General features: G+C 46.4%; 1 protein-coding gene across 2 annotated transcripts in view; it reads right to left on the bottom strand.

The window, feature by feature from the left end:
• Window positions 1-545, bottom strand: part of ATXN1 (ataxin 1) — a 274273-nt gene extending 273728 nt beyond the window's left edge. For both annotated transcript variants that reach the window (XM_019543571.1, XM_019543563.1), the window contains exon 1: window positions 249-545. The gene's annotated coding sequence lies outside the window, so the exon portion shown is untranslated. The remainder of the gene's footprint in view (window positions 1-248) is intronic.
• Between the last annotated feature and the right edge of the window lie 7220 nt (window positions 546-7765).

Raw genomic sequence — 7765 nt, 5'->3', positions numbered from 1 at the left:
GTAGGGGGGGGCAGGAGCCTGGGTGCAGGAGGGACAGAGTAGGACCCTTTCCCCGCTAGCAAACGGGGTGCAGTGCGTGCCCCCAGCGGATCACAAAGCCCTTGTGCCCAAGAGCAAGGAAGGGAGCAGGAGCCCCGGGTGCACGAGGGACAGGGGAGAAGATCCCTCCCCCCGTGTTTTTTTTTTCCAGCTGCAGGGAAGGAGGAAGCGGGGAGGCGAAAGCAGAGGAGGAATAAAAAGCCACTTACTGTAAAGTGTCACTGGAGGAGGGGCGGAGGGAGGCAGCAGCACCCAGCCGGGCCGGGCCGGGCCGGGCGCGGGGGTGCTGCAGCGGGGCTGGCTCCTCTGGGCTCCTTCCTTCCTTCCTTCCCCCGCGGCGGGAGTGAGTGAGTGACACGCGGGTCCCGGCTGCCCCCAGCGCCGTAGTAGATGCAGGGATGTCTGCGGTACGAGGCTGCTCCGCTCCCCGGTATGTCAGTGTGTAAGCGAAGCCAAATATGGAGCAGTTGGCTGCAACAGCTCAAGGATCCGACTTCATGCACAAGGCAGGGAGGGAGGGGAAGGGAGGGAGGAGGAGGAGGAGGAGGAGGAGGAGGTGGAGGCAAGGCAACACTTTGGCAGGCGGCCAAGAGAGCCACACAGATTACAGCATACGCACAGCAGAGCCGGGCCAAACCGGCCTTAACCCTTTGCAGGGCTCCTCCGGCCTCTGCTAGGCCAGCCCTGCTCGCTGGCCTTGGGTTAGGGAGGCACGGAGAAGGAAGCAGCTTGTGGGTATCTCCTAGAAATCAGAGGGAAGTCGGGCTGGAAAGGACCTCCAGAGGTCATCAGGTCCGACCGGCTGCCAGATGTGCCATCAGCCCTAGCTGAACCATCCCTACAGCCCTCATCTAAACTCTGCATAAATCTACCCCCAGCCCTGACTCAACAGATACCTAACCCCAAACCCGCCGCAGGTGAAGCAGGGGAACCATGGCAGCCCATGTCCTGCTTCTATACAACGTTGTCAATACTTACCTGGCAGGAGAAACACCGTGTATTTGGGTCCCTGAAGACAGTTTTCCTTGAGCGCCCAGAGGATAAATGCTCTTCCGGTATGGTTTAGTGCCTGCCAAGGTGTTGGGGCTTTAAGTCCATTTTATGGAAAGGGGAGGCTCCTCCCTAGCTTGCTCCTGCAGCCATATGGCTGAGGGCAAGTGAAACTTGGAGGGGTGGGGGGCATCCACAAGTTGGATGCCTGCCAAAAGATATTGGAAACATCTGAAGCTCCTGGTGTGGGTAGAGGATGTTTGCTGGTGGTAGGGCCACTTATGGTTCTGGACTGACTCATGGATTTGGACTTGAGTTGGCTTGGAACATGAAAAATGTCTTTGTATATATCTGGTTCAATCTCCAAGGTGCTTGTCCTGTGGAGCCGGACCATCCTACTCACTCCCAACCCCAGGGGTCTCTGAGAATGGCCACGATTCCTGTGGCTAGCCAGAGGCTTCCTTGGAGAAGCCGCCTTGTCCTGGCCACCATCCCTCCCAGACATGGTGGAGATCAGCTGGTCTCACCTTGGCTGGGATTCCTCTCCCCTGACCACCCACCCCAGGCCTGTGAGATAGGTGCCTGCCTGAAGGTGCCTGACACAGGGATGCCCTAAGGAAGCAGAAGCCAAAGCCTGCCTCTCTTCTCCTAGGAAATCCTGCTTAACATGCTTTGTACAGGGGCCAATCCTATTAGCAGGGTCTGTGCTTTGTTTCTGCCTATGGTACTTGCTTCCTGATCAAGCTTTGATGACTTACTCATGTCCGTCATTAAACCTCAAGAAAGGCCTAGTCAGACTAGGTAAGTATGGATACTAATGGCTCTCTGGACACCCTAATACAGTGGAGTCCAGTCTTTTTTGGCAAGCATGCCACAAATTAGCCCCAAAACCTCCCAAAAGGGCACTCCAATCTCCTTCTTTTGATGTATCGGCTGCTCTGCTTTCCGCCCTGGGCTTCTGCCAGATCTGCTGCTCTTTCTGCTGCCTGCCCCAGCTGCTGCACTGCTTCCTGTCCTATCTGCCACTGTGCTGCCTGAGTCCTCCCCAGTCTGCTATGTGTCACACACAGGCTGCCCTAATTTATTCCAGGTATGTGCAAGTGTAGTACTCTGTGTCAACAGTCCACGGGTCTGTTTAGGTGTCACCGCCTTGATTATACCTGCTCTGAGGCTAAGACACTCCCAATTATTGCCTTGGGAAAAATGACTTACTTCTCCATTGTAGTTCAGCTTCCACTGGTTACCATCCTGTGTTCCCCTGGAGGTTCGGGTCTCAGCAGCTCCATTACAGAAGGTCAGGGTGACAGGAGAGTGACACCCTTGGAGGCAAGAAAGAGTCCAAGGAAATGTCCTGTCTCAGACACCTCTGGACTGGCTCCAGTTTCCTAGAAGACAACACAGAAGAGAACAAACCATTACCTTAGTAGCCAAAAAAGGGGGAGAACAAAATTGAAACTGAAGAGAGTACTGGGGAAGTGAAAGCACGTAATAAAATCAAGTGCTGTTCCTCCTGAAGCACCAAAGCCCGATGCTGGCCATGCTTGTTGTATTACCTACTAGGTCCTGGTAGGGCTTGGCAGTGGGTCCAGAAGAAGCTCCTGACTGCCACAGCATCAGCAAGTGAGAGGACGCAGCACAGAGTAACCCTTGTTCTTTATGATGCACAAGCATCTTCTGAGCCAAAAGTAACCACAATGGGAACACGCACAAATGCCCTATGTATGCCATAGACATCATGACACCTGCTCTAAGGAGATGTGCTGGACATTGTAGCATAGGCACAATGCTCCATAACCCTTGGCAACACTTAGAAGAGTTTCTAATTTGAACCTAATGTACTGAATTTCCTCCAAACAGGATGACTCGTGTGGCCATTCTGTGCTGTCACTACTTGCACCGATTCACTCACACCAATGCGAGATCTCAAATGGCACTTTTTTAGTTTAGATGCCCCTCAAGTGTCAGTGAAGCATTTCTATAACTTAGAAATATATTACTCACTAAACAGCAAAAGTAAACAATTTTGTAAGCTGTCAAGGTTTTGACCTAAAGGAAACACAACAATCTAGTATAGGCTTATGATGCATTAGGTTCTTTTATTGTTGCAACATCTAAACCTTTAGTTAAGGTCTACACAAAAGAATGACATTCTCTGCTTGCTGAGTGCTTTGGGGACAGAAACAAGCCCAGGCATTTGGAGACATGCAATTCAGCATCACAGGGTAGCCAATCTGCAGCAGCAAAGCAGACCTCAACACCATCCTCTCCCAGCTTATGCAAGTTTAATGAATGTAATCAAAGAAAGGGCGAGAAGGTGAATTACTGAAAACCACATAAAAGTGCTAGTGATGATGCAACACCTTAATCTGGGTTCAGCTCGACACACACTGCATTCTCTCCCCGTCACCTTGTTACTTCTGTACTTCAGAGAGTTACCTCAGTAGAAAGGAATCTTTTCCTTTGGAGATGTTCCCCTTGCCAACAGGTGTGGCACATAAAGAGAAAGAGAAGCCACATTCATGCTGAAGCAAGCTTTGGACAGCTTTCCCCTTTGCAACAGATTAACACTGTTCATTCTTCCATTCTTTGGCTGTGAAGTTTGCCATACATTGCCATACATTGCTTTTCAAAATGTAAGCCTTATCTATAGTTCTAGACTTCACAGTTAAGAACCCCTTAAAAATGTAAAACTGAATATAAACAGATGCAGCATGGAGTTCCTGGGTTTACAAACAATTTGACTAGGGCTGACAAATGATTTAAAACATCATCGCAATTAAATGCAAGATTAAAATAAATCATTGCAATTAATCGCACAGTTCAACAATAGCCAGTACCTCCTCACCACCTGGAGCCTGTGTACCCTGCGGTTGGTTCCTCCGCGCCACCACCAACAGCGCACAGCCCCAGCCTCGACCCTGGCCCAGACTGTGCCTGCTCCAGACTCACCCCGACTGGAGTGGACCAGCCAGAACCTGTGCAAACAGCCCCATCCCTGGCGTGCCTCATGCCTGCTCCAGATTCACCTGCCCACACTGAACAGCAGCAACAGCCAGGCAGAAGCTGCTGCTCAGCATGGAGGAAAAGAGGTACCTTTCCCTCACAGCTGCTGAGCCCTTCTTGCTGTAGGTGCCTGAAGCCCATGCCTGGGTTGCCCTGTGGTTTCTCCGCGTTGCCACCACTGGGCAGCCCAGAGATGGCAGTGATGGCACTAGAGAGGAGCCACAGGGCAGCTGGGGTGTGGGCTCTGGGTGGCTGCAGCAAGAAGGCCCCCAGCAGTGATGGGGAGGAGGGGCCTTTTCCTCCATGCCAGCTAGCAGCTTCTGCCTGGCCACTTCTACTGCTACTGCTGCCGCTGCTCGGCATGGACAGGTGTGCCTGGAGCAGGTTTGGAGCGGGCTGGGGACAGGGATGTGCACAGGGGTCCCAGCTGGTCTGGAGCTGGTCCACTCCACTGGTCAAGATGATGTGTGCGATTAACACCATTGAAAAAATTAATGCATTAATTTGTTTTTGCATTAATCATGTAAATTAACTGCGATTAATTGACAGCCCTAAATTTGACACACAATTTTTGGAGTTGCCACAAACCCAAACTGCCCCCATATGGGTCAAAAACTCCACCTAGTTCTACTTTTAATTAATTGCCACTCCTCCAGCTTCTTCTAGCACAGAGTAAGAGGTAAATATGTGATGTCAGCACAAAACCCTTTGGCAGATCAGGAACCAAAAACATACAGACATCTTCGAATAAACAGAACAACAAACAACACAGCCTGCTTCATCTACTGGATTTTTATATTTAATTGATTACAGAAATTACTTTTAGAAAAGCTACAACAAAGGTTTTAGATTCCACAACATCCAGGAACTTTGCCTCAGAGCACAGATCCAACTTGTCATTGAAGACAAGAGGCCTGATTAATGCTGAAGAGCTGGGGCACATAACGTGACCTTTTCCAAAGAAGGGAGGCACAGGGCCCAATCTTTTTAGCCTTTGGTTAGGTAAGGTGTCCTATTGATTTAAACTGGGAGATTTGACAGAACAAGGCATGCAGGACTGAGCCCTATGAGGGGAGGAGTCATTTGTTTCAGAAAATAAGCATACACAGTAATGAGGATGAAGACCTCCTCTGGCAAAATGGAATTTCCTGCAATAAGAATAAAACTCATTTGGGCAGAAGACAGATCCATCTCTGGGGCTAGTTCAAGACAATGGAATGAACTCCCACCAGGAACTAAGAACCATTACAAACCTCACTATCTTCAACTCAGTTTGACTTTGTCTCCTCTTAACATGAATCTAGAGAAATATATGCCCATGTATATGTGCATAACCTATACAATAATAAAAATTATTCCAAAACAAAACACTCTATCCCACACTATTCTTGCTTGAAGGGTAGAGGGGAGGGGGCAGGGACGGGGACAGGGGACATGATACAGATGTTAGACACATTACTTTATGCTTTGCTGGAAGGCAGTCCAGTGCTGAGTGTGGTATAATAACCAATATAGACTAGAACACATTAAATGTTTTAGTTACTACCAGTGAAATGCTGCAGCTGATATGGCTCCCTTCTGAATTAATTCATGACCAAAAGATATTAATCAATCTGACATGCAGGACGCACAATGCCCACAAGACATCCTGGGTCAACACACTCATTGTAATGTCATCTATAGTATGTGTATTACACATGTAATAATTATTATGATAAATGGGAGAATGAAAGTTACAACAAGGTTGGACTTTTTAAGTATAATTTTCAACTTTAAAACAATGCAGAATTCATTTCAGTTCCATCAGGAAAAGGTGACTATTGATTATTCAGCACATTCAGCACCTCTTTAATTTTAAAATAATAGATTATTGTAGTTCAACCTCTTAGGTCTGTCATAAAATGACATTGCTGGTCTCATTACAGCCTCTAGTGGACAGTAGTAATCCACTTCAGCAAGAGCTGTCACACAATTTGCTTCAGATGACAGGCATTGTCAAAGTGGAGGCTAGCGTGAAAGAGCATAAACATAGAAAAATTCTTACTCAGTGGCAAAGCGGATGTTTAATAAGAGCAAAGCTTTATTGGCAGTGTTTCACAGCAGGTCTTGTGTTGTGCTTCAGGTATTATTATTGACTTTCAGATAAACAGACAAATCCTACTACTCATTTCCATTTCAGACAGCTTTCTAAAAACAAAATTCATCTAAAATATTTTTATAACAGAAAATATTGGTTGCCATGTTTTTGGCTTAACTAAGATGTTTTTATTCCAACTCATAATGTGCCGACTGCCCAATCCACCTCCTGCTTATTTTTATCCTGCGTGCATTCAGATAATTTTTGTTATAGCAACTTTTTTTGTTACTGCACAGACATATGCAGTTGATTTATGTTATTTTAGCAACTTTAACAAATCAGAAATCATTATTTGGATTAGAGTTGGCTAATTAAGGTAAAGTTTTCTTCCAGGAAAGCTAAAAATGTGCATCCCCTAAACAATAACATATTTAAAATAAATTATTTAATTTATTTCCCTGTTATAATTTAGCTATTGATGATTAGCTGTAGAGCTCTGATGCTTTTCAGATGGTAGAATATTTAATTGTGAGTTACTGAACCAATACTGTCTCTTTAAAGGCAAGAACATCTAATGGAAATCAACTTCTAGTGAAATGAGAACATAGCATTCATGAAGCAGGAAGTAAATGCTGGTATGTAGTACTACAATACTACCGAAAGAGAAAAATCTGTGGTCTAAATCCTGACGTCCACCACAGGCAAAACCTCACTGAAGTCAGGAGCCAGGTTAACAAGCAAATTAAAAGTTAAGGCTACAATTCTTTCTTTATCTTCTCCTACTCTGAGGGGTTGTTAAAGTCCCTGGACAGTGAGTCACTCTTCGTATCATGCATGATGGAACAGTTAGGTCCAAAGAGGTTTCCCTCTATTCTCTTGGTTTTAAAAAGAAGCTATGATATGGGGTTTTTTCTTTAAAAATAACTGCTTTGCAGGTCCTGAATTGAAGCTAGAAGAAAGTCAGATGGGAAATAAGTTGCATTTTTTTAAGCAGTGAGGGCAATCTCTCTGGACCAGTTTGGTAGATTCTCCATCCTTTAAAGTCTTCAGATTGTGAGAAGATATATTCAAGAAGAGGCTTTAGTTCTTGTTCAAGTCACTGTGGTTGATTCAGGAATTACTGAGTGAGGTACTATGGCCAGTACTTGATGGGAGGTCACAAGAGAGGGTAATAATGATCTCTTCTGGTCTTAACAGCTATGACTGAATCTATGAAAAGTAGTGAGTACCTCCTGAGAGGGGATGGGTGTAATCAGTTTCTAGTAAAGGCAGTGTACCTGGGGAGCCTTTCAACTTCCAATTCAAATTCAGCCCTGGCTCCTGGTGCAGCCAAGCGCTGAGTCTCTTCAACCCCCTTTGAAATCAATGGGAATTGAGTTACCCATTATCTCTCAGAAGGAGCTTAGCTGTCTTCAGTGGCAATCCCTCAATATGAGGATGATGCATCTTCCAGTGAATGGGGAAGTCACTGGTGAGTCCCTCAGTGACTCAGGAGGGTGATCTGAGATCTGCATGTTCAATTGTAGATGTGGCAAATAGTCCTGGTAGGGAGGAGTGATGTCAAATAACAGCTCTTTCCTTTGTCTCTCCTGTCTAAGGACTTGGCATTTGGGGGATCAATCCCTTAGTGAGCAGTGGCTTGATGTTACTTGATGG

The sequence above is a fragment of the Crocodylus porosus genome, unplaced genomic scaffold (genome assembly GCF_001723895.1).
Source record: "Crocodylus porosus isolate Cpor-Errol unplaced genomic scaffold, CroPor_comp1, whole genome shotgun sequence".
Lineage (NCBI taxonomy): Eukaryota > Metazoa > Chordata > Crocodylia > Crocodylidae > Crocodylus > Crocodylus porosus.
This window is presented reverse-complemented; position numbering and strand designations above follow the sequence as displayed.